Source organism: Onychostoma macrolepis, chromosome 25, assembly GCF_012432095.1.
Source record: "Onychostoma macrolepis isolate SWU-2019 chromosome 25, ASM1243209v1, whole genome shotgun sequence".
Classification (NCBI taxonomy): Eukaryota; Metazoa; Chordata; class Actinopteri; order Cypriniformes; family Cyprinidae; genus Onychostoma; species Onychostoma macrolepis.
In genome coordinates this window covers 10,509,710-10,537,517 of record NC_081179.1, presented here as the reverse complement: position 1 = coordinate 10,537,517, position 27,808 = coordinate 10,509,710, and the positions used below count along the sequence as shown (strand labels likewise).

Below are 27,808 nucleotides of genomic sequence, written 5' to 3'. Positions count from 1 at the left end.
TTCTCCATTTGTGTTTCACTGCAGTAAATTCATACGGGTTTGGAAAAATTAAGATTTTTAAATGTTTTTAAAAGGAGTCTCTTATATACACCAAAGCTGCATTTATATGATAAAATATAGTAATAACAGTAATTTTGTGAAATATTTTACAATTTAAAATAACAGTTTTCCATTTTAATATATTTTTAAATATAATTTATTCCTGTGACGGCAAAGCTGAATTTACAACATCATTACTCCAGTGTCACATGATCCTTCAGAAAGTCATTGTTATTATAATGTATGCTGAAAACATTTTTTTCCCCCCAACTTAATGTACTTTTTTCAGGATTCTTTGACGAATAGAAGGTTCCATGAACAGCATTGGAAATAATTTGTAACATTATTAACATTAATTTTATTTTACTGTATTCTTAATCAATAAGCGACTTCATTCATTCATTCATTCATTCATTGATCCATTCATTCATTTATTATTTTATTCATAAATGAAAGAATGAATGAATGGTAGAGTATATTTTAATTTGAAAAGTAAAATAATAATAAAATGATGCTATTGCTAGAACAAAAATAATTTCTTTACAAAAAACATCAGAGACATGGCACATTAATTTTCATATGTCCAAAAATATGAGCTCTAAATTGATGAAGATGTACTTAAATATTACATTTAAGTTATACGTAAAAAATCTAATGCAGAATTTCAGCATGGGTTTCACCAAGAATGCGTTTTAGGTGAAAAGAGGTGGCTGATGTGATATGCAAATGCTGTCTAAAAAAAGCATTAATATAATTCAGCGGTGTGAATGCGTTAATATTTTACTCTGCAGGGCCACAAGGGGTGAGAACTGCTCTGCCTCGCTGTCCGTCATTCACTCGGGGCGGGGAAATGCAAATCAGTTAAGATTAAGGTTAATATACGATCAGCTCTACCACATGAAATTTGTGTCTTAATAACCTCTACGCTTCTGGTAATATTATGGATGCCTAACATACAGTCTAAAATAGTGCCATATCTCACAAATTACTTATGGGAAAGGGTTCTCTGGGCAGTGGAGATATGGAGTATCTAACACGTTGTCTACACTGCAAGCAAATGATCTTCACTTGTGGTGTAAATGGGGTGTAATTGTATACTGTATATGTGGGTGTTTTGTAATTTTGCATGGCTTATTAAACAGAAAACGGTAGTATCAAGCATTTTTAAAGGGACAGTTCACCTAAAAATCATTTACTCACCCTCATGTTGGTTTGGACCTGTATGACCTTTTTTTCTTCTGTAGAACACAAAAGAAGATTTTTAAGGAATGTGTCAAGAATTTTTCTGTAAATACAATGAAAAACAATTGGGCCCAAAACAACAATGGTAAAAGAAAATGATTTAAATGTCCACACAGGCTTGGAACAACATGAAGGAGAGTAAATTCTGAATCATGAACTGTCCCTTTAAATGTACAAATTACATGTTTTCCCATTTTAAATGGTCCCACCATTTGGATTTACTTCAGTCCAATTAGTTAAAGGGGTAGTTCACCCAAAAATTCTGTCATTAATTACTCACTCTCATGTCGTTCCAAACCCGTAAGACTTTGGTTCATCTTCGGAACAAAAATTAAGATATTTCTGATGAAATCCGAGAGCTTTCTGACCCTCCATTGACAGCAATGAAACTACCACATTCTAGGCCCAAAAAGGTAGTTTTTATGCGCGCAAACATTACGGTTGTACCACTGATGTCACATGGACTATTTTAAAAATGTCCTTACTACCTTTCTGAGTCTTGAACATGGTAGTTTTGTTGCTGGAAGGTCAGAAAGCTCTCGGATTTCATCAAAAATATCTTAATTTGTGTTCCAAAGATGAACGAAGGTCTTATGGGTTTGGAACGACATGAAGGTGAGCAATTAATGACAGATTTTCATTTTTGGTTGAAATATCCCTTTACATGGATTTGTTTGTCATTTTATATTTATTAATCAAAGTGGTACAGACTATTTAAATCACAACTAAACTAATAAAAAGTTAAAGCGTTTTCTTGCCAATTCAGTCTGTATACTAATTTTTGCACTTAACTGCAGTTTTCTCTTATTCATGAATTCAGATCTCTGAAATGTGCTTTTAATGTGACCACATGGCGAATCTGTAATTAAAATACCTTAGTTATCAATGTGTGTAAACAGTCTCGCTCATGCCACCCCCAGAAAATGCTTTGTAAGGACTTTCTCTCACTTTTTTCCCCATTTAGTCAATTGACCTTGACTGTGCCAGCACATTCCTGGCAATATTACACCCTCCACCCCTCTACCTCTCTTTCTCCATCACTCGTTCCCTCATCATCCTCTCTCTGAGCTTTAAAGTCCCATCAACAAAATTATCCCCATATCCTGATTATACCAGAAACCGGCCGATATGGAAGCTGCCACATTCAAATATTAATATTCAAATTAAAATATAATTTATTACATTATCTCGCTTCTCAGACCGACTCTGTAATTTTTATTGGAGGCACATAATTTACATAGACGTTCGCATAAGACCTGTCCGCAGCCATTAAATTAGCCTCGCCTGAATAATTAGATACTCATCTTAAACTGAGAGGGCCTGTGTAAAAGATAAGCGTATGGTGAACTGTGGAAGACCTCTGTGATTCACACACACACACACACACACACTGCCAATGACATGTGACAAAGTACATATGCTCGCAGTGGAGAAGTGGAAGGAAGTCCTTTAGTACTAATTAACACTGCTGGCCTGTTAACGAACACAAATGGATTACACAGTGAAATAACACAGGCCTTAGGCATCATTAAATGAACTCACACACGTTTTATCCACAGTGCCAATGGACTGTGCTTGAATGTAAATGTACACAAAGCCCAATATAGTTTTTAAGAAAATAAGTCATTGTGACCCAAATAATATCTTGCCCAACATATCAATAGAAATATTTTTGTACTAAATTTCACACTAATAATTTGAACCTTTAACAATTAAAATTATGAAATATCATTAAATATTTTATTTTAATAACATACATAATATGTACTTACTTAAAACATGCAATAAAATCGCATTTTTATTTATTTTATTTTTATTTTATTAAGTAATTATATAATAAATTGTACTGCATTTGTAAAGTCGTGTAAAGTCGATATACATTTTTTGTTCTGAGTTTGTCACACCACAGAAAAATGTGTTATTAACCACCCAGCCAAATTTGAATGCTAAAAAAACCCGCCAAGTAAATAAAAGGTATCAAAATTTTGAAAAAATAAGCCGTATTCTCTGCTCTCAAACGCTGGGGGCGTGTCCACTGGCGGCGCTCAAACCACGCCCACTCGCGGGAAAGCTGCTGTCTCTCTCAACTGTCTTACTCTAGCAGCAGCTTAATTTAAATAAGGAGACCTCGCTCAGTTGCTTTGTAAATTATCGCAACCAGGTATTGTGAGGAAGGGATAGGTAGCTACTAGCTAGCAAACTGTAGGCTATAGTAACTAACGGTATTGACAGTAACTCGCGACTGAGCGGACGAACCACTGATGCTAATGCGATCTAGTTTTTATGTGTTCGACATGAAGCAGCGCTGCGCAGAACGATCAGTGTTTGACATCAAAGTACCGCGAGAGCGATTCGAAAGCATCAGGAGCGTCTGCTCTCTATAGGTGTGTTCGACTTCATGCGGCGCCGCACAGACCTATCGGCGAGAATAGCCGCTTGCAGTCGGGGGCGGAATTGAAAGCGGAGACGTGAAGTCGGACTCTTTCTGCTCCCGGTAGTGATGCTCTAGCGGTGTTTGGATACTCTTATCACAGATGAAGTGAATAACATGCAATATTTGTCAAATGCACGGACCTTTCAGAAATGTTTTCATGAGCAATAGAAACACTTTTTATATGCTGCTTAATACAGGGCCATCTGTTCAAGAATAAAGTTCAAAATAAACATGTACTATTTAAATACCAATAAGCCTTTATCAGTGTTTTTTTTATTATTAAATGTGACTCATTATAACATTGTGACTATACAGTAAAAAAAGCTTTTACTGTTCTAAAAACAGATTTGTGGGCAGTATTTTTTTATTATTATGCAAAAATTATACAAAGGTTTGTACAAGCATATACAACTCACAACAAGTACAAAAACAAATAAACATTCATAGGAATATGTAAAGTGAATTCATGCCAGGGGTAAAATTACAACAATTTAAAGTAACAAAAAGCTTCATAGGTATTTCTTGCTTTTTTGTTCTTAATTTTATCTAATGTAGTAGTACCATTTGTTTAATCTCTTTTTATAAAATGTTCAAAGTTTGGCTTAGCTTCCATTTTTTCACAGGATTGTGATATTTTCCTAGTAAAATAATATTTGTGAGCTGTATTGGAATTGAAGATGTTAGAAACACATGTCATTGTTGTCATGTGGTGAATTTGGCCAATCATGAAACAGCTGTGTGGTCATCAGCGCTCCTGCAGTCGCTCTGGAGAAACTGCGCTGGCTGAGTCAGCCGGCTGCTCTCGAAATGCTCTCGCGGTACTTTGATGCCACACGTGACAGTGACGTGGCGTCGGCGCCGGTTCAAGTCGGACAAATTTTCTAACCGGCATGCACTTCTTCAAGTCAGCCGCCGATCGGTTTTCATGGCGCCGCGTGAAGTCGAACACACCTAGTATTGGGGAAGGGGCCGTGCTCGGTGGCCCGATTGCGTCATGGAGTCATGATTTAGCCCCGCCCAAAACATCCTGATCACGAAAATGGTGAAAAACTGTTTAACGGTATAACTCATAACTACATAGTTCACAGTCTTTGTAACATGTTTCAGCAATGCATTTCTAACATTTATAATGTTTACAAACAATTCTCAGAATTGGCTTTACACAGACATGTGTTTTCAGGTCTTATTATATAAACAAATAAAATTATAAATAAAATAAAAATAAAATGATGTAAAATTATACACACACACACACACACACACAGACACACATATATATATATATATATATTCTATGTATACAGTATAAACTAAAATACATATGCAATTAATACATATACAATAAATTATAATCATAATGTAATTTCGGTAAAACATTTTAAAATTATTTTAATAATATTTATTTTCTATATTAATAACATATAATAATGAATAATCATTTAATATTATTGCAGTATAGTGTTAAGTATTTTTAAAATTTAGAATTTAATATAAATAAGTAATTTATATATTCTTATTAACCATTATTTCATGTTATTGCAATCAAATGATAGCTTTTTATTTATTTGAATATACATTTTTTATTCATATAAATTATCTCTATCCTAATAGGGGGGAAAAAAATTAATGGTAAAATAGCTGCTCTAAAATAGTTCTGAGAACAAATGAAATTACATGCGTCATACAATTATATTAAAATAAAAATGTTATCACTGAGTTAAGTTACAGTTAAACAATAACCTGAACATGCTTTATTTTACATAATTCACAGTATACAGCATAATACAGTTTGTAGAGTATGTAATTTCCATCTAAGTGCTTCAGTATGTATTGTATGAACATGAGGTGTGTGATCACAGACGGTCTCTCGCGCACATGCCTTCTGTCCTGCTGCTGACCAAATTTAGTGCCACTCTGGCTGGGTTCAATTAAGCGTGAGTTTTTAACCTTTCCTCTTCTGAATCTTCCTGCCTAAAAGGTCGGCTCTCTTTGGGCTTACACATTCCCATCTGAAAGCACTTTGACTATACATTATTCATAGGAAAGAAACTCTTACTGTGTAGTGCTGAATGAAAACATAATTTTGGTCATTTGGATTGGTGGCACTCAAGCAGGGGTGAAAAAAACTAGAAAAAAAAAACACTTAAAAATAGGATAATATAAAATAAACATAACTATATAAATATTAGATGAACATTTTTAATACATTTTATAAAAAAATATATAAATAAATATATATATATATATATATATATATATATATATATATATATATTTCCTTGGCAACTAACTGAATAATGTTAAAGAAATACAGTTAAAAGCAATAGAATTACTACTAATAAAACTGATATAAAAATGATTTTTTTTACAAAAGAGGAACAAAAGCAATCTGTCAAAGATCCAACAATATTCATAATATACAATGGCAGGTTTATTAAACATAATTAAAGCTAAAATGAAATAAATTAAAATGACTAAAACCTAAAAATATAAAAGCTAATTCAAAATATTAATAAGTACTACAATTTTATATAAATACTACTGATATACATTTACATTAAAAATATATTTATAAAAAAATAGGATGACATGAATTCAAAATCCATCATCACCACAATGAGGTCCGAGTTCCAGGATGCCAGATGAGGCCTGATGTTCTGTCAAAAATTCTGCCGTGCTTCTTGAGCGTTCATCTCCTCGTTTCTGACACGACCAGCCCCTCCTCTCAACAGAGCACCAACATGAGCTGAAGGCTAGCAGGCCCAACCCAGTCCAGCCTCCAGGCGAGGAAGACAGAGCCTCACCACGCTATAACAAACGCTGACAACTACCCGGTAATTATCGGAAGGTAATTTCACTCAATGGACCTTAATTACAGAGCGGGAAAGTGTACTCCTCCATTGTGTTGCTGGCTCATGGGGAGCGTTCCAAATCGGCCACCTTAAATTGCGGCCTGACGCGCTGGGCTTGAGGAGCTGTCATCATTTCTCCTCCTTCTGTAGTTAGCCTCCCGGGGTCATTACCAGGTAACTCTTAATCACTTACCTGCAGCAAGCTATTAATTGTAATCCTGCAAATTAAAGATAATCCTAATTAGGTGGCAGTGAGGAAATAACTCAGAACTGGGAGACATAGGAGGTGGGAGAATAAAGCGATGAGGGTGCTTTGACACGCCGTCCTCAATCTATCTACTGGAGATTCAAAACAGACCGAAGCGGCAATAATCATTAATGCTGCACACAAGAGAAGGCTAAAATGGGATTGTTTGCATTTTACTCACTTAAACGCTCTTTAAATTCAATTTTACTCCTACTGCAACTTGAAAGAGTTTAAAGGTTTAGAAGAGTTTCAACGTCCCATTGACTTCCATAGTATGGACAAAAACTACTATGGAAGTCAATGGGAAACTGTTTGGTTACCATCATTCTTTACAATATTTTCCACAGAAGAAAGAAATGCATACAGGTTTGGAATAACATGAAGATGAGTGAATGATGACAGATGACTGCTAATTGCCGCTCACTTGTAGCCAACTGAAGCTAATCAAATTTATATTTTCTACACTGTAAAGTAATTTTTCAAAGCAAAGTAAATAAAGCAAAGATTATTGGAGTATGTTTTTCAAGAAAATACCATTTCAGTCTTTCTACTTTTTTCACATTTAATTCAGAAGATATAAATTCAGAATTGCGAGATGTAAACTCAGTTTTATCTCATAATTCTACCCCCCCCCCCCCTTCAGAAATGTGAGATTATATAAACACATGCGGTGACTTATATGATAACCAGGGACTCTGTTCACTTCAAGAACTAAGTTTTGTTTACCAGCATCATCATATTTTGTCTTTTTTCAGTTATGTTCTGCTCTCAAGGCCTATGGAGTTCCCTGGGCATCCCCTATTTCCTCTCATCTTATATGGGATTGTATCGCACCACCCTCTGGTCGGCCATCTGTTTCTTTAATATATAGTAAACTTAATGATCACACTGCAAAGTCTCTTTCTATTAAATCTATCTGGAATCGTGAATTAACAGATTTTGATTTATCGGTCGACTGGGAAAGGGTGTGGTCTAATCTTAACTTCTAAAAACTTGGTTCATCGTCTTATCCATTTCAAAGTAATCCATAGAGCATACATAACTCCTTACAAGAGGTTTAAAATGAAACTGCAATCGACCTATAACTGTCATATCTGTAACACTGTATCAGCAGGTAATTTTCTCCACATGATTTGGGAATGTCCAATTGTTGTCAATCTATGGACTCGTGAATTCTGTTTTGTCCTTTTTACTACAAATTGCTTACGCGTCTAATCCAGGTTTATGTCTTCTCAATGACGATACTATCTTCTGTATAAGTTCATTAAAGAAGAGAATATTGTTTGCTGGTTTTACAGCTGCAAAGAAGGAAATAATACAAAACTGGTTTATTCTGCACATGTGTGCAAAAACATTTTGGATTCATAGCCTCCTTAAAATAGTGACTTGTGAATGTACAACAGCACGAATTAACAAGGCTAAACCCAGTACCATTGATGCATGGCAATGTTTTTCTTCCAACATTTTGGACTATATAAAGGAATGACCATGTAAAGTTTTTTATTTATTTATTTTTCCTTCCCTTTTGTCTTTCAGATTGTGAAATTCTTGGTGGTGTGTCTGTTGCTCCCCCCTCCCTGTTGTTTGTTTGAATGGATGTTGTTTTGATTTGAAGAAAATAAAAAGTTGATCACAAAAAAAAGAAAAAAAAAGAAATGTGAGATTATATTTTTTTATCAAGATATATCAATTGCCTATTTAATATTTTTTTATTCAATGGCAGAAATAGGCTTTCATAAACATATCTTGCAAATAAAAAAAAGTCTCAAAAGTGTCTTTCTCGTAATTCTAAGTTTACCTCTTGTATTGTGAAATATAAATTATGATATATAACCTCAGAATTGCAAGGAAAAAAGTCACAATTACATTTTTTCATAGTTACTTGACAGTTCTTTGTGATTATTTCTCAAATTTACTAGCAATTTCAAAATGAATATTATTTCTAGACATTTTTTCTTTTTCAGTATAATTGACATAAATCCTGGAAGAGGAACTACAAATATTTCATCTCAAAAAAGGCAAAAAATGTAAAATAAAAATAAACAAATAAAAATTATTTTATTTCACCTCTGATACAAATGCTCATGTATGATGTCACTACTTGTCGGTGGGGCCTCATCTCATAGTTTCCATAAGGCCTTCAAGATATTGATATACCTATGCATTGCACATTTAATGTTACATACCTTTAGGTTACAGCAAGCTTAAATCTTAACTGTCTTCTTTTTTCCCACTTTAAACCACCTAGTCCAAACTCTTCATTCATAAATGAAGTGAAGGACACAACGTTGTGACATCTTTCTCTCAGTACACAAACCAGACACTACAGACTTGTCAAAATAGCATCAATATTTAATGCTGATCACGCTTTCATTGACTTGAATCTGTCTGAAATTACTTAACTTGGTCTTGTGAACACCAGCTCAATCGAGGGGAGCTGTTTTATCTCTAATCTTGCATTTCTATGTAACATGTTTTCACCAACATGAATAATTAAGATGCTAAAGAGGTTTCTGCAGTTTTTATGAAATCTGAAGTCTAAGTGCATTAGTCCAAAACGTGACATGCAACCTCAGACCCTGACTAGGAGAAATATCGGTGAAATATTACCCCACTGACACGCAGTTCAAGAGAAAAATGGCACAAATTATTGCACTTCACCACATTCCCCATGTTTAAAATAGGCTTACATGACAAAGTACAATACTCCACAATAAATACTTAACCCTTGTGCATCAATAAAAAAAAGAGTTACACATAGGTCCATAGTAGGCAAAAATGTCCATTTCCAAAAAAAAAAACGGTCATAAAAATTGGAAGCTTGGGAGCACAGATTTAACTTTGGTCTCATTTTAAAGAAGATCCATGGTAGATTATTGTTGAAGTAAAAAAAAGTTTAAAAAGTGAAAAAAAAAAAATAAAATTTAAACAGGTTTAAAGTTTATGAAAATGATTTAAGAGCAATATTTTATATAAAATATATATATTTTTTAAACATGTTGAATTCTAAACCTGCTAGAAAATCAAAGCCATAAATCTAAACAAGTTATGTTCTAAATTTGAGGTTGATATCTCAAAAAATGAGCTTTCAGTCAAATTTTGTTTGGGCGCAGTACCAAATTTTCCCCATTAGATGCCAGCAAATCTCCGCTGGTGCACACAGTGGTTGCATTTGTGATTTGCAGTAGAGTTTCTCTCTCTCAAATTTTACAAGAACACACACACAATTTTTTTTTTATGTCACTCATACAAACCACACTCTGACATTCATACCAACACACCCACACAATTATAGCTGCATTATTTATCCAATTGGCTCTATAATATGCAGAAGCAGAAAACAGGAATAAAGCGATTATTTGCTATATAGACTAAACCTGAAAAAATGACACTATCTGGTAAAAAATTACATTTTGAAGCCTTGCCAACAGAATGAAAGCCTATTAACAAAAATTGCATCATTTTACAGTTAAACAGCACTGCGATTAAAAATAGCAATTTTAATGGGTTTCAATGGGGACATTTTTGTCCAAAAGGCACTGAGAGGAACTATTTTTTGTACCTAGTGTAAAATAGATTTATTAAAGGAAATGAGGGTGGAATATTAAAATTCCAATAAAAAATACACACCTCAGCCAAAATATATGCAGTTAGCATTAACACAGGCAAAATCATCAAAAAAAAAAACAAAGAAAAAAAAAACAAACTAAAATGGACAAAAAAAAAAAATTTCCATGAGGTTGCACAAGGGTTAAATACATTTACTCGTCCTCATGTCGTTCGAAACCTGTATGACTTTTTTCCCTCTGTAGATCACAAAAGAAGATATTTTGAAAAGTGTCAGTGTTTTTGGTAAAGTGGTACTAGTACTACTTTTGAATGCAAGGGAATCCGTATTCAAAAGCATTTTGGGCAGGTAATAACAAATTAATCTATTTTTGGTAGATTTGGTAGATTTTTGGTAGATTACAAAAGAAGATATTTTGCTCAATTGTTTTGGTCCATACAATTGACCCAATTGTTGTCATTGGGTCCATTGTTGTTTTGGACCCCACTGACCTTCATTTCATGGACTCAAACAGAATAAACATTTATCAAAATATCTTCTTGTAGTCACACATACAGATAAATACACATTAAGCTAACCATATTGTAACTGACAGAAAAGTCTAGCAAGCATTAGCTAACCCTGTATGTTTAAATAAACACCTCAATGTCTTTCACTCCTGACTATATTAGTGCAAGAAAGGTTCGTTTGAGACATAAATACTTACTAAACCTGCACAGGGTGTCCTCTTCTGCTCTGGGAGTACCTGTCTCACGCAAGCCCATCGCGTCCTCTGAAAACAGTCCTCTATTTTAGCTTGAGCCGATGCTAGTGGCGCCTAAATGGGCTTAGGTACATGGACCTAAATATCTTCATCTCCTCCGGGTGGAACAAGGTTCTTCACGGATGACTGCCACACTATCATCAAGGTCACCGTATCGCTAAGTTTCCCCTTTACTCTCCATGTTTAGGGCTGACAGGTTGTACCGTTGGGACGTTGAATCATGAGGGATCTTGAAAGACTGCCACCACTTCAAAACATTTGCCATAAAGGACCAGTTTCCTGTAGAAAGAGACATCCAGAGACGTCACTAGTTACATAATTTCAGCCATCTGACAAAGATATTATGCGTTTTTTGTTTTAGCCAGTTAGCTATTTCATAAAACATGGCATTTATATGATCACTTTGGTTTCATTTTGTGTCAGCACATTCCTCAAGCCACAGAAAATGTTACTTTATGAATGAACGAAGACTTAAATGGTCAATTTACATCAGGTTATAAGAAAGGAAAGACATAGAGGTAATATTCCTTGTCTGACCGCAGCTAGCGTAATTAAAAGATTGTATAATCTCTGCTGTTTTAATTTGATTCAGGCCTATCTCATTTGGCCGTCCAATCTAATCCAGTTCACTTGCGCTGGCTGTCAAACAGACGAACGATATGACATAAAATGTCGCTAATCACCTTTAGCGGGGGGACAGCAGAGGTTGAGCGATGAACAGAAATGAAGGAAATACTGTATCGCTATCAGAAGCTATAATTAAGAGGTTGACATCAGACAATAGCAGCAATGACACGATGTTAGCAGCCTGGATAAATGTGTTCTTTTCAACATGAATATTTCAGGGTGAGAGCGGGGAGGGGTGATGAGGGGGGCTGGGCGGAAAGACTGTGATTCCGCTAGAGAGGAGAACACTGTAAATCAGTGATTTAATTAAGTGAAAAGTTGTGTTTAGAGAGCAGAGTGGCTTCTATTTGGAGCAGCGTGGTGTTTCCATGTCACTTTAGGATCAGGTTCACGCTGGGAATCGTTTGGACGCAACATATGTCCAGTGGTTTTGTTGAAAGTGCAGATGTACGGAAAGTGCTACTGTGAAGAAAGAATGCAGGAGTTTCACTTCTTGATTTAGACACTCACTCAGACCTCTCAGAAACAAAAGACTGCTATCCATCAGTCACAAAGCGATTACAAACTAACACCAACAACAAAAAAGAGTGCTGAGGGGTGTAAAATTGCTATAATAATAAGCTTTCAATGTAAATTTGATTCACAGAATTTAATAATCAACTAAAATTAGTTCAATAGCAGTGTAATATGCATTCATTTGGAAGCTAGTTTGAAGCTATAGCGACAAGCTAATCATAATTTAGCTACAATTATACAATGACAGTAAATTAATAAGGGGGAATTAATTAGGACGAACTAATTCTGTGGAATGAATCAGACTTTCCAATGATACACATGAGAAAAGTAACCAAGTAAGGACAAACTGATTCTGTGGAATGAATCATAGTTTCCAACACTATATAGGACAGGTCTTTAGGATGAACCGATGAGAGAAGTAACCATGTAAGGACAAACTGATTCTGTGGAATGAATCAAACTTTTTAACATTATGAGACAGGTCTGTTTAGGACAAACTGATTCTGTGGAATCTGACTTTCCAATGATACACTTGAGAGAAAAAGAACCATTTAAGAACAAACCGATTCTCTTGAATGAATCAAACTTTTTAAACGCTACATTTGAGAGAGGTTCGTTTATGAACACTACTTGTAAGAGAGAGGACCATTTAGGTGTAGCATTTAATTCTTTCCTCACTTTAAAAGATGCTAAACTGCTACTAGTTAAAAGCAGCTTGTTACTGGAAAAGCTACAAAAAACTAGAATTGATCACAAGAATAGTTGCCTATTTTCAACTGACAAAAACAATCGATGGAAATATCTGAAACTTTATACAGTGGTTGACTTTCACGACAGCTATGAATGCACATAATTGCACATCAACACATGCTAAAACACTTTCAAAGTCACCTAATAACAACCTTAAAAAGAATGATTATACCCATAGCGGCTTTACAATGCTTGTATTCATAATTTATTGCTCGTAAAAGTTTATATATCCAAATGTTATTGGTACTGGAGTTGCCCTAACCTGGCCCTAACCAGATCTTCAAATAATAAGTAGATCGGTTCCTTTTGACGCATATGTTGATTAAATGGACTGAACTCAATATAATCTGTGCCATAAAACATGTAATCGGGCCTGTAGAGTAGTGCAGGGGAGGTCAAAAGGACATGCTGAGTTGACGTGTTTATTGGATGGTATAAATTAGGTCCGGTCAAGTACGTTTTACCTGCCAGAGGGCAAACATGAACCATGAGCTGTAGGTGATGGGCCATTCCACCCGATGTGATACTCAACAGTGAGGAACTCATGCAAGTGGACCAATGCTGCACAGTAAAAAAGACCAGTTTGTTATATGCAAAGCCAACTCATTGAATTAAATTTCAAGTCTTTACAAAAGCAGACATGATCCATATTTTCAGAAACTAACATCATAGAGATAGTTCACCCAAAAATAAAAAAGTCTAACCCTCATGTCATCCCGAACCTGTTTGAACCTGTTCTTTCTTTAGTGGAACAAAAACACACAAAAAAAAAAAACACAAAAAAAAAAAAATGTGGTTCCTGTTTGAATGAAAGTCAATGGGAAGCAAAACTGGTTACCAACATTCTTCAAAATATCTTCTTTTGTGTTCAACAGAAGAAAGCAAGCCATTAGGGTGATAATGGCAGAATTTTCATCTTTGGGTGGACTACCTATTTTGAATCGTTTCCCCCTTGTTTTTATCCACTAAAACAAACATCTTTTTTCTACTACAGTGTCTTAAAGGGGCAGTCAGTAATTTTGCCTGGGAGCAACATTTCCATTGGCCACAATGAAACTTGAACTTTATACTAAAACCTACCAGCATAGATGAAGCATCAGGCATCCAGAAGAAATTCTGATCACAAGTTTATACAAATTTTCTGTAATTTTATTGTTTGCTGTTTGCCATGCCATAATTTAAGTACATTTCTTCCTATTTACCAGTGTATTATTGTGGAATAATCTATTTCAGATAATCAACTCTGCCCTTAAACAGCACATAAAAACAAAAACTGATTGGTTGCTTTACAAGTCAGTCACATGGAAGTTAGTCTCATTTTCTTGGTGGGCAGTTTTGGACTAGAACAAACTACAGAGAACACTTATGCCAAAAGTCAAAAGTCTTGACTATACAAGATTACCAAAAACAATGTAGGAATAATTCATTTGCATTTTTTTCTTTATTCTGATAAAGTGAATACTATGTGACTCAATGTAAAATTAAATTGTTTTTCTTTTTCATTTAAAACAACAACAACAAAAAAACAATTCTTAGTGTAAAACTTTTTTTAATGAAGAAAAATGACAAGCCCCTTTTCCTCTCTGTTTCCTCCTCACAATCTTTCCACTTTTTCTAACCACTGCCCGTCCTGCTCATTTGAGAAATGTTAATGAACTTCTCTTCAAAACTACACTTCTGGTTTAATCGCTATAGTAAAAACTGCAGTAATCAAGGCCCGTCCTCCTCGTGACATTTCCAAGCTTCCCCCACCTATCGGCTCCACTTGTGGGAAACAAATGGCCGCCGTGCGTGCGCTATCGAGATTGAGTTTTCCCCCCCTCCGACTCATTACTTCTGTCAGCGGCGGCCATTTCCAAATTGAAAAATCTGAAACAATAAATGATAGCGACGCCGTTAATAACTGTTAAGAAATCGCATTTGGAAAATTGCGTTTAAGCAATAACCTTTTCTCCCTGTAATTAAATGACAGAAAGGTCCCAGCTTTTAATTAAGTCAGCAATTTACAGTTATGAAGCTATACTTCACTATGCAGATTAGTGGATGATAGGTCACCGAACACCCTGCCTGCATTTTTAGCAGAGCTGATCTGGTAATTACTCCCCTGTTTCGGCAGTGACCACGCTGAACCCGGAACGCCGCTCGCTCACTCATTTAACTCAGAAAGAGAAACTGAGAAATTAAGGACAAGGATGAGAGAGAAAGAGAGAGAGAGTCCTTTACTCTGATGTATGCTCTGATGTATAGCGAACCAACATTAGTCACTCTTCCGCTGTTGGCATGTCAAGCATCTTTAAATTGAAATAGATTTGAAATGAGGGGCATCAATGGAGGGAATAATGTTTGAGGAAGTGTGTGTGTGTGTGTGTGTTGGGATGAATGGCCCGATGGGCAGCAAGGGAATATATCATTGTTCTACTGGGGGTTTTATTCCTCGGCTCTTGACCGCGGTCGACTGCAGATTTATGGGGAAGTAAAATCCTAATGCTGGAGTATTTATAAACATATGATAGCGTTTCATCTCTAATTTCGATGAATTATGTAGCACATGAAAAACAGATTAAACAGTTTTGAGCAGCGTCAGGGGCTTCGTTTATACCGCACTCAGAATTTATTTGACTAACCTCTCTCAACTCCTACAAAACACTGATTATACTATTGTAGCTGTACACTTGAGGAAAAATTAGGCTTGAGGTTTAATGTGGCATGAATGTAAAACTGTTCATTAAAAGAGCAGAATATTTTGCAGTATTATACCTTTGAGAATACAAGACTCATAAAACCATATCCTGCACAAATCTGAGGCAAAAGTCAGATGCTTTTGTTTGATGAATTAAATAACTGTTCTGTGAATTTAGTACCGTATGTTGTAGGCAGAGATGGGCACAAATACATCAAAATGTATTTAAAATAAAAATACAAAATACTGTGTGGAAAGATGTATTTAAATACAAAATACTGTGTGGGAAAATGTATTTAAATACAAATACAAATACAGTATTTCGTATTTTGAAAATGCACAAAATACATTTGAAATTGGCCATCCAGTAAAGTAACACTATTAAGGCCTGTTTACACCAAGAAAGATAATTATAAAGATAATTATATTAGTGTATTCTAGGTATACAATGCAGTTCACTTTAAATGCTCAAGCTCTTTAAATCAGAAATTATTCCGATTGACTCTCAATGTTTTTATCATTCATCATTTTTTGTGCTGTTATGGTTATAGTTGTGGTGTGCTATCTGCTATTCACTTAGATTTAGGATGATATGGGTAACCATACTTGGCCACATGTCACGTCACCTTATTTTATAACCATTTCAAGCATTTTGTATGGTTTATACACAGCAAAACAGCATGTATTTGACTGAAAATCCAGAATCATTAAGAAGCTAACTATAAAGATAGCACTGTGAATGATGATATAGTTGTCAACAAATGGGATGCTACATTTTATTCAAAATTAAATATCTTAAATATCTACGATTTTGGCTTTACTAAGATTTTCCCAGGAAACCTCGTGTCCTCCACGATTTCTATATTCTTTCCAACAGCAAAGCACTAGAATACGACATGCTTGTAATCAGGACTTCTGAAATTGGAAGTAGGACATTTTGAGAGCACACAAAGGCAATATTATTCCTCATTTCCTTACAGGAATCCAGAAAATTTCATTACCCAATTCTAAATGCAGTCATACAGCTGCAGCTCACATGCATGAAAGTGGCATGTTTGAACTAGTTGATACAGGAAATCAGCAGTCTAATAAAGAGGTTGATTGGCAAAAAGTATTTTATGTATTTTGAAGATTAAATGTATTTAAATACAAAATACATCGATTTTTTTCAAAGGTATTTAAATACAAAATAGTATTTTGTATTTCAAATACGTATTTTAAATACATGTATTTGAAATACTGCCCATCCCTGGTTGTAGGTTGCAAATGTAGTTCATATTATTTAATATGACTGACTTTTCAAGAAGGTCGAATTGCATTTTGGAGATAATTAAATGAAGAGGTCTTTTTTAGCCTAATATGTATGACTGAGTAAGTGATTCAACGACTCACTCATTAAGACAGTCACTTGTCATCTGCTAGTGTAACAATTTAATATTTGGTAAAAATCACTGAACAGATTCAAAAAAAATATTTAGTAAATACAGGTTGATGGTAGATTTTTACTTGTGCATGTTCAGTTTCCCTACTTTCACATTAAAATTAACTTCATAAACATCTGATTCTGATTTAAATCTGATTCATACTTCATCCAGTTCTGAATAAAACCTCACCTGAATATTACTTTCATTATATGCTCTCTTAAAGTTAATCTTTAAAAAAACACAAATTATTTAGTAACACTGATGTAATATAATCAAATATCAAAATGAATATGCAATTTTTTACATTATGATTATGATTAATCACATCCAGAATAAAATTTGTATTTATATGTGTGTGTGGTGTGTATATTTATATATAAATATACATACATGTATATATTAAAGAAATATTTACATGTATATATTCCTATTTATATATGATATGTATTAATATGAAGGGATTTTCCATTCTGTTACAGCCGTTTTACCTTTATTTTAAATTTTACACTGCATTATGTTGTGTTTTAGAGTTAACAGAAATGTCTGTAAAATTAATGGATAATGTTCTGGTAGAAAATTACCAGTACATTGTGGGTTTTCCATTTTAAGTATGCACTGTGACTGTAAGTTGATAAAGTAAAGTGTATTATTAATTAAAACGGCAAAATCTCAGATACAAGACCAGCAAGTGAAAGTATAGCTGTGTTTGAACTCGTTTTGACTTGCATGCATCCTTGAACACCTGCTTGCAAAAGCATCAAAGGCTCACAATATGCTCAGCAGAATCTTCTGCTGACGAGAGCGTGCGTGCGTGTGTGTGTGTGCGTGTGTTTTCTCCTGTCTGTTTACCACCCATAATGAATATGGCTCCACAATAAAGCACATCAGGAACAAATCTCTCGAGTTCCTTTGAAAAAGAGAAATCATTAGACTTAGTGTGCTGAAAAGCATCAAGATCAACAAATGAAATCATCTCCATGTTGCAGAAATCAAAGGGTAATCCATCTTGCCACACAGCCGGCTGCAGGCAGAGTCAGAGAGGCTGGTGGTTATTACCTGACAGAGGAACCTGTAAAGAGTTGTTGGGCTTGCAGTGATACAAAGGGCTGCAGCTGGCAAACAGGGTGCGAGCAACATATGCGCTATCCCAAAACCATCATGTCCTCACTCAGCTGTTCGGCTCCCACGATCACTGATCAATGGAGCGTTACAGTGCTAAGAAAACAAGCACATACAGAGTGAATGTAAATCAGAAGTAAAAGATTCGAAATCAAAAATATTAAAAGACAAACTGCTGCTTTCAATTATGAGCTGCTTTCAAAATAATCAACCATTCATTAATAATTCCTCTCTAATTATATGCAGTTCACTGGCCAATCAAAGCTTTTTATCTTTAAAACACAAGTGCAAATCCTGCCGAGCCATTTGCAATCTAAATTTCTATTGATTTCATTCCTTCACTATTCAAGCTCCATCATAGTCCAATTCGCCTGGACTCGGTGCCCACTTTTATAAGATGTGTGTGTGGTTAAGCCCCGGCACATCTGGCTTTGCAGGGCTGAGCAGCGTGTTGGATATGCAGCATGGCGGGAACAGATGCACAGTTGGTGTTGGAGGTAAATGTGAGTGATAGGATCAGAAGTCCCATATGCTGATAATGCTCCAACCAGAAGGCCTTCTACAGCCCATAAGCTTTCAGCATGAGCACACTTTGGCTTTGCACACCTACAATCCTAGTTTATTTTTGCAGCGGGTGAAGGGTCAGTGGCTGTGCCTGACAAAAACTTGATTTATGCAAGCAAGTGTAGAGGTATGTACAGTAGGAACTAGGGATGAACCTAAAATTCTGGCCTGATAAGTGGTTAATTATTTTGTTAAAACACACACACATCTAAATGGGGACATTCCATAGGCATTTTTGCATTTTAAAAGAACTTTGTTTAATATATATTTTTTTTTTTTACCAGTTTTACAAATGAGGACATTTGGTTTTATGTATGTATGTATGTGTGTGTGTGTGTGTGTATATATATATATATATACACACACACACACACACACACAAACACATGCATGTATATATTTAATAAAAATATGTTATCTTTATATATTAAATATATTTATATATAATATAAAATATAAGAATATAAATGTATGTAAATATTTTCAAAGTATATTGTATGTGTGTGTATTTATATATACATAATAAATATACACAGTACACACACACACATATATTATGTAAACAAAAACTTTTATTTTGGATGCGTTTGACAGCACTAATATATCAACTAAAATCGATCTTTTTAAATGCTACAAGTGAATTTAGAATTTGAATGACTATTTAAATTTAACCTCTGTGCTGTGCTGAAAATCCTTTACCTAATTTGGCGTTTGTAAATCTAAAAAACTATGGGGCCTATGGTCAGTCAGTTCCGAAAAAATATAAAGCCTGTGCTAATTGAAAGAAAACACATTAATAAAAATATTGAAAACCACGAAGTACAAAAAGTATCCCCCCTTTTTGATAGCCTTTGTGAGCAAAGTCAGTTAGTTTTAATCAAATGCAGAAACATGAAAAAGCATTTTCAGGAAAAAGAACTCTCTGGGTCAGAATGACTGGAGCACAACATGAGGGTTAAATTCACATATTTAACAAGTGAATGGATGAGCAGCTGAAACAAAAAGGCTGTGACTCCCCCTAAAATATTAGTTCAGGTGAAGGCTATTCTACCTGACAGAAATCTTCATCATACTGAGGACAATGCTTCATTGATTACACAAGCTAAGACATCTACCATGAATAATCACATTTCTGTGTTATTAATAGGTGCTTAGGGCGGATTGGGATCCCCATTGTGCCTAAGGTCACACCACAGAGAGCAATGGACAGAGTATCTTTCATGGAAACTCTGCTGAAGATTAAACTCGTAATGAGTGTATAAAGTGTCACTGTCCACTATTTCAGAGCAGGAAAGCATATTTTAAATGAATCAACATTTGTTATATTAACTACATTGTTAAACATTTTTTATATTCAAATTTTCTTACTTTCATATTCATTAATGTGAGACAAAATATCTACAAAACAATTTAATCCATAAGTTTATTTTTAACTTGCCTAGTGACACATTTAGTAACCCACTGACTGACCGAAACCCTCAATCTTTGAGTACTAGGGAGCCAACAATAACAGTTTGTCCTTTCATATCCCACACAACGGTGTACGTTCTTTATACTGAGAGGTCTGCAGTATGTGGTAACAGGAGCAGAGAGCTATATTTTGGGCATAGAGCGGCAGATCTGACTGGATGTGTGCTGTAGGCCTGTAGGGAATGGCAGTGTGGAGGCATATGCTGCCTAGCGGGTGAATCCGCTTTTGTTCCAAGTCCTTCTCTCGCTCCCTGCATACGTGCCTGGCACTGAGTTCAATAACATAAGCATGACCTTAGCCCGTCACCTAGAGCAAACTTTTCCCACTCATACATCAAAATAGACTCAGCTCGAGTGGAAAACTGAGTGCTAAGAAAGTGGAGGACAATATAAAAGCTGTTGCTTCTGGAAAGAGTGTATTTGATGAATGAGAGGAGGGGGGGAAACAAGCTTGGTTTAAACTTACAGCTTTTTAAATTTCAGAAAACTTCTCCCCAGCCTTCTGCAAAGCATGATGATCCACATCCATCATGTTCTGACAATTTCCTAAGTAGTAGCAGAACATTAGTGCTGGTTCTCTGAGCATCTATGAGCAGAATAAAGAGATAGTTCATTCAAAAATGAAAATTCTGTCATCATTTACTCACCCTCACATTGTTCTAAACCTGTAAGACTTTTTTTTCTTTGGCACACAGAGGAAGATGAAAGAACATCCAAACAATGGAAGACAACGGGGCCCAATGTTGCTGTTTTGGACCCCATTGACTTTCATAGGTAAAAAACCTTCTTTTGCATTATGCATGAGGATGGGTAAGTGATCCATTTATTCAAGCCATATTAGTTCATTTGCAACAAAGAATCCAACATAATGATCCGACACCAAACATTTTCACTCAGTTGTTCATCCTTCAGCCAAGATTTCTCAGAACAGATGCAAAAATAACTACAAACTCTTTCTGTACTGTCCACAAACCTTTTCGGTTTCAGCCTCATCCACTGATAAGACTGATAATCACTTAATTTAGGGGGAAAACACACTGCCGTGTGGACAGTTATTAATTCGTAAGAATATTAAATATGTCCAGTGAAAGAACACTTGATTAATTTCTCCTTTTCCCCTGCTGTGTTTATTAGTGGTTGAATTAAAGATTAACCTTTTAAATATGTCTGACATTTTCCATGTCCTCTCAAATGCAAAATTAATGCACATTTTTTCATCATTAGTTTAATTTTCAGCATGATACTTTTGTTCTTTGGGCTGTGGAGTGGTTGAGTGTTACAACCCTTCAGATTGTTTGCCTCTTGCTGCCACGTTTTTGAATGATAATTTCGCTTTCCGCAATACTTCATTAAGCATCATTAGCCAAGCGTGGAGCACCTCATTTAGTAGAGAAGATCTCTGACTTATGCTAGCTTGACACACAATCAAGTCTTTTTTTTTTTTTTTTTTAATCAGTGCAGAAAATCTGTAAGCTACCATAAAACAATCTAAATGTAATACTTTGGGTTGCAGGAACAGTTATAATGGCTTAAACGGAAATGAAGGCCAAAGTTGTACCTCGAATGACTGATGATAAATTATTGATAATGTTACGTCCCTGGAATACAAATGTATTTTGCTTTGTATATTAGAGGTGAAATCAACAACAAGACAAATGTCTTATGTAACTCCAATCGTTGCTATAACATGTAACCATTTTCTAACCAATTACTCTTAAAAGCACATCAGATCTGGTATCGCTTTGAGCTCGGTTCCTCATCAGTATTGAGAAAACAAGGTATTTCATGCATGTCATCCTACAGAATTAATGCAACGCAATGAATCATGAAACGAATCTAGAAATCAATTGCTCGCTCTTCGTAATTTACCGGGCCTTGAACACTGAAACATGACTTATACATTGCAATTCTTTCACTCACCATAGACCGGTGCACTGCTCTCATGTCGGAATCGAGAAGAAAGAAATTGCATTCTAGTTACATGGCAGCTGATGACTGGTGAAGTGTATTGACAACAGGGTGACTCACCTTCAAGTTCAACACGAAAAAAAGAATTAAAGTGCAATTTTATGTATGAAAGAGATAATCAATATTAAAATATTGTGTAAAATATCAAATGAATGTTATAAAAATTAAATATATAAATAATGTTGTTTCTTCTTCTTCTACATCTTGTTAGTGTTGATGTTGTGAGGAAATTTACAAAAAGGTTCAAATCATTATTAATAATACATGCACACTAATGTGCCCAAGTAAACAAAACCAACATTTGGGAATCAAAGGGAATTAGTATTTTCTTAAAGTTTTGTCTAGCACACTGAACAGAGATGCTGCAGAGGGAAAAGCGTCCATTAAAAGTAACTCTAACCTTCCGTGACCCTCATTAACACATGGGACTGCCTTGTTAAAAGACAAGCCGGATTTGTGTTTAATGATCTCGAAAGAAATGTAATTGACTGGGCATTACCATCCAAAAGGTCCCGAAGCACACAGTGTTTACCGTGGGCACGTTCAAAAAATAGGCCTGCAAACTTCGTGGATTAGTTGGGAAACTCAAGTGATGAAAAAAAGAAAAAAAAGAAGAAGAAAAAGCTTTAAACTGTATATTCCGGCTTCCTTGGAGAGCAACTCAGCACAAGTGTCACGTGACTTTTAAAAGTAGATTTTAAAGGCGAAATGTTTCGACTTCCAGAATACATTTTTCAGTAATTAACATGGTTTAACAAAACGCTAAAGTTTCTGTAGGAATATCTGTCTAATGAAAATCTGTAATAAAAAAGTGAGAGCGGCCGATACTGAACGGAAAGCGCTAAAGGAGCGTACTGTTGCTATGGTTACCGCCTCAGGCGAACGCGACGCCTATTTTAGCGCCTATCTGACTAACTTTCTTTGTTAATGAAACGTTGTTTTATATATTTATGTGTTAAACGATTACATTTCTCGTATAGGTACAGGTACTCCCCACCCTGCGAACCCCCTTCCCATAATTCGCACCCTGATTGTTTTATTAGGCTACTTGTCGCTGTCCGTTCAGCACCACGAGCGCCTGAACCATTGAAGAAGTCAACAGACACCAGCATGCGCGACACTAATTAATTACTGTAAATTACGTGAGTTCTATCATCTTTAAGAACTGGTTATAGGCCTACATACTGTATGTCAAGAAACACAAATTACAAAAGCGTGTGCAAGCACCTACAATAGGCTACTTGTTTTTGTTGTTGTTGTTGTTTTTCAATATAGCAGTATCATAGGTGAGAGAGACTCAGTAGGTTTGAGATCAGTGGGCTAAATTTTTAATTTTGAAAGCATTGCATAAGAGCCAGCTGAAGTCTGAACATGCATTAGTGTTAAGACAACCCTTCTTTTTGACCTGTCATTTTATTTGATTTGTGCACGTTGATTTGAAGTTTGATCCATTGAGTATGTATGCTATAATCGGATTTTTGATTCGTCTCTTTTTCCCCTCTGCATTTCTGCTGCAGATTAACCGCTAGAGGGCGATCGAGCATTGATGAAGGCGATAAACCCACACCGGCTGAAACATCGGCACAGTCTACAGCCAAATGAATCCACGAGAGACTGCTATATGCATGGTCTCAAACTCATCATTCACCGCAAACACCACATGCAACAGACAAAACTGCAATAATGTTAAGGAGGGGGGGATTTCAATTGTTCTAAAGTTTGTTGATGCAAGTCTAACCTATCAGTACAATATAAGAAACCTAAAGTAAAGTTCTAAACTACACTTCTGTACTAAGCAGGGTTCTCACGGATTTATATAAGCTACCATAACAAAAGGATGGAAGGTGACTATATCTCATCCGAAAACAACTGATTTTTGTCTGAAAGGCATGAGAAGAATTGAAATATTTGTTCTGTATCTAGCACAGACACGATATTTACAAATAGATTTACCAAAGTCAAGATTCACTATTTTTGATTAAAATCCTTTAAAAAGTACACATTGATGCGTATTTTTAACATGGCCTACATACAAATATATATATTTTTTTACAGTGCAATTATTTGGGGCTGTTTTCAACTTTACACTCTCAAAAATAAAAAGAAATCGACTTAGTCGTCAAGTGCACTGACAACTGACGGTTAAACTGTAAATAAAATTCATTTTCATAGACAGTCTTTTTCTGCCACTTGGCTACACATTATTGATAAGAGTAATACAAGTTTTGAGAACTAATTTCAAAACAAACTCAGAACTCCTAAATTCAAAGTTGTTTTGTGCGTAAAACTTGCTTCATTGCGGATATCAGCCATAAGGCCTAAATCATCATATTTTACAGTATTAATGAGTGATGAAGTAGCTACGTCACAATTGAAATGATCCTGTATCAGATTTGTAACTGACTAAAAATTGACTAATTAGACCTTTTATCCGTTTAGGTGGGAGCCAAGACAAGCCATCACATGGTCTCTCAACATGCGCTCTGTAGGGCCCCTAACGTTCGAGTTATGCCATCAGACTAATGCGTTGTGACTGCTCCTCTCTCTTGTGACAAAGTCTTACAGCTGCCTCCAAATCAATGGATGTCAAAGAAATATGAAAACAATCGTGACGGAGAAGAAGAACAAATCCTGCCTAGATAATCAAAGACGGTGTTTCTCAAGACACCAGATAAATTCAGCACAACTTCTGTCAAATTGCTCTTCGTTGTCTTTTATTTTCTCCCTGCAGACGAAGGCCCCTTGTCACATCTGTCGAATTTGTAGTGTAATTTGTAATTATTGCCCATCATGAGGTCTACAGCTTTAACCTGTCCTTAATTAAAAGCATATTTAAGGTTCTGTCAGAGGCAGGAACATAAACAGATGGTTTTCTGTCAACAGTACGAGCTTTGAAGAATTCATTCGATGAATCTCGTTTTGTAACGCGAGACGTCCCGTTATCACTATTAAAAACAACAACAAAACCCCTTCATTCACGTGTTATCGCTAAAAATGCTCATTTAGGCTATTTGTTTATTTTAAAAAATCGTTCAGGGTAGTAAAACTCGTGCAAATATCCCCGTGTTAGTCCATAACAAAGTTTACATTTGCATTATTTTCAATATTTTGAGGCTCACAGACACTCAGTGTTGGAAAACTGCAAATTTATTCAGACTTAAATCTAAATGCAACGGACGCGAGTGAATTTGCATTAACAGCTAGTGACATTATTTATAATATCACTTGATTAACTGAATTAATAACGGTTTAAATTGCGCATTGTTGAAAGTGTGTTCTGTTTTACAACGCTATATTTCGCGTTCAGAAATTCAGATGAGCAAGCGAGCAGCAATCAGTTCAATTATCTTCAAAATATTTACTTTGGGACAAAATTTGTCAGCTAGATAAAACCGGAAAAATCTCATTACTCCATGAATCTATTTTCCAGGCGGTTTGTCGTTGTTATTGCCTGATTTAGTGTTAGTATCCCTGTTATTCAAACACAGCGGCGCTGCTGCTGCATCTATTTAAATGTATCAGCCAGATTTGTGTTGAGTTTGTCACTTTAGGTGTTTCTACATTTCGTCTTCGCTTCGCTGGGAGCTACGCAGCCCGATTTAATGACCTTAGTTTTATTCATAATCTCCTCCCTCCTGTTATTCAGGTTTCCTAGAAAATTGCTTCGCGGTTTCACAAAACATAACAATCCTCGCTCTTTCTCATCGCTGCACGTTTAACGAGATTTTCAGACAGACAATACGGCTAAATGGACAAACGAGTAGCCTACATATAGTTATGAATTCTGTTTCCTCCATAATGTGGAAGGTAACTGTACGAATCAATACAAACACACTGTATGTTCTTTTCTTTTCTTTTTTAACTATACAAACGTACGAATAAGCTTAAATTCTCTTATGATTTCAAATGACACTCATCATCCCTTTGCAATCTTATTTGCACTTCTAACATTCATAAATCCTTCTCCAATATTACCTATTAATTACATAATCGTATTAGATTGGCATTACCTTTAACCTTCCTTTATAGCTACTCAATCTTCTTATCTTGCAGTCACTGGAAAGTTGAAGTTTAGAGAGAGATATGTTTATTTACCTAATAATGAGAACTGTGATAAAAACTTGATTTCTCAGCAGGATAAAATTTCATATCAGTCATAATATCACTCCTTGAAGTGCCCAGCATGCAGCTTTATTCCAATGCATGCATCGGGAAAGAACACCTGGAGGTGCGCAGGCCAAATTAGCATGGATTAAGATTGGGATGAAATGGAATCCTTTCAGTTATTGGCAAGATGGGGGTTGCTAATTATAAGAAATTGCCAAGGGTCTTGGTCTCAGTGGACACTTGGATGCCCCAACAATGGTATAAAACACCCAGCGACGTGGCATTTGAAATTATAATGTAAATGGAAAGACTCACCAGGGAGAGCAGGCAAAAGGGAAACCTAATTCACCGCTTGATGTCTTGCTTTACGTTGCTTACTCTGCTTCTGCATGGGCCTAATTTAGAGGAATGGGCAGAGCAATATCTACAATATCTACCCACTGTTGTACGGTCATTTAATAGGACAGTGTATGCTTAGGTTTCTGTAACCTGAAATAAAACTGATGAATGAGCCTGTTGCTTATAGAAAAGGAAAATCTAGAATCTTGGTTAAAGAAAAAGTGGAGCTACAGTACAAATAGATTTCAGCAGTGATATAAATTGTAGAATATTTAAGTTCAACCTTTGCACAAGCATGAGAAGAAACCATATGTGAGGCATACATTTCCTTGCAATTATATCTGGGAGCAGAATAAAAAAAAAAAATATTTCTCGCTTGTGAACTTGGGTGGATTCCAAGTTCAGAGGCCTTTACTGTGCTTTCATTGTTTCTATGAACTTTGATTAGATGCAATGCACAGCTGTTCATCAATAGCAACTACATGGAAAGACATTTAGAAATCAAGACACAATGACATATAACAAACAATGTTTTAGAAAGAAAAAAACGTGTATCTACATTTAATTCAAACTCACTGGAATGCAATTTTTCCTTGTAAAAATTGGCCCGTTTTCTTGTTACCTTTTATGTATTCACACTCCACAATTTTTAAGAGGGCAACTAGGGTCAAATGAAGAATATTTTAAGAAAGCTAAGAAACAAATGCACAGAACTGGATCTAAGACCAACAGTGCAGAACCATTAATGATTATGGCAGCTCTCCTCATGATGAGGAGGATGATCTCAGGAGAAAGCAGTTTTTCCAGAGGCACGCGGCATGTGTCTGACCTAACTGATCACAAAGAATACTGGATTTGTCCATTTATGGAGTGGAATTTTGGACAGAATAGTCTGCCCTCATCATTTAGTAATTACTCAATTTTGAGAGGTTTTACATCACTGTCTGCAACAGACATTCTCCTCCAAGTCATTTGATAATCTTAATGCGCAACTTGGAGTTTGATGGACTATGTTCTGAGAAGAATGGACTCCAAAAACAAAATTTGGATTAGGGGTCTTCATTCTCTTCCATACAGTTGGAGAATTTTTACTCATATA

General features: G+C 35.5%; 2 long non-coding RNA genes across 2 annotated transcripts; both read right to left on the bottom strand.

Annotated features, from left to right (window-relative positions):
• Positions 1-6,145: 6,145 nt before the first annotated feature.
• LOC131534805 (uncharacterized) lies at positions 6,146-18,035 on the bottom strand. The gene is made up of 3 exons (XR_009269434.1): positions 17,992-18,035; positions 11,089-11,424; positions 6,146-6,785 (listed from the first exon to the last, which is right to left on the bottom strand). It is a non-coding gene; the product is annotated as an uncharacterized LOC131534805 (long non-coding RNA).
• Positions 18,036-18,229: 194 nt separating this feature from the next.
• On the bottom strand, positions 18,230-22,240 carry LOC131534806 (uncharacterized). The gene is made up of 3 exons (XR_009269435.1): positions 22,216-22,240; positions 20,762-20,841; positions 18,230-18,357 (listed from the first exon to the last, which is right to left on the bottom strand). It is a non-coding gene; the product is annotated as an uncharacterized LOC131534806 (long non-coding RNA).
• Positions 22,241-27,808: the final 5,568 nt, after the last annotated feature.